Below are 559 nucleotides of genomic sequence, written 5' to 3'. Positions count from 1 at the left end.
GAATGACACCCTGGGAGGTGTTCGAGCAGCTTTTTGGAAAGGGGAAGAAAGTGCAAGGTTTTTTTGGGGGGGGAAACCCCACAATGCTGACCCGGTGGGTGAGATGATGGTCAGGGTGGTGGGTTGGGGCTGGGTCCCCCCCAGCCCCCATACTGGGGGTGACTGGGAATTTCAGCTGGTGAAATTCCTCCCGGCCTTAAATCGACCCCCAAAACCACCCCTGCGGAGGGAGATCCCCAAGTTGGACCCTGGGGTGGTTTTGGGGAGCGTTGGGTGCCCCGAGGGTGGGGATGGAGATGCCCAACCTTACGAGGAAGACAAGGGAAAAGTTGGGAATTAAAACCTTAGCGAGGACCAGAGGAAAATTTGCTTTACGGAGCAAAAATCCTCCTTGGAAAGATATTAATGGATTTATATTTATATATATATATTTATTTTTTTTTTATTTTTTTTAAATTAATTTTTCTGGATCTGGGGTGAAACCTGGCTGGGTGTGAACGTTTTGGCTCTGATTGCAGAATTTCCCTGAGGATGCTGACTGGGCTAAATGCTGCTCCGG

Source organism: Calidris pugnax, unplaced genomic scaffold, assembly GCF_001431845.1.
Source record: "Calidris pugnax isolate Ruff unplaced genomic scaffold, ASM143184v1 scaffold54, whole genome shotgun sequence".
NCBI classification, from domain to species: Eukaryota; Metazoa; Chordata; class Aves; order Charadriiformes; family Scolopacidae; genus Calidris; species Calidris pugnax.
The sequence above is the reverse complement of the archived record's forward strand: the minus strand, read 5'-3'. Positions refer to the sequence as shown.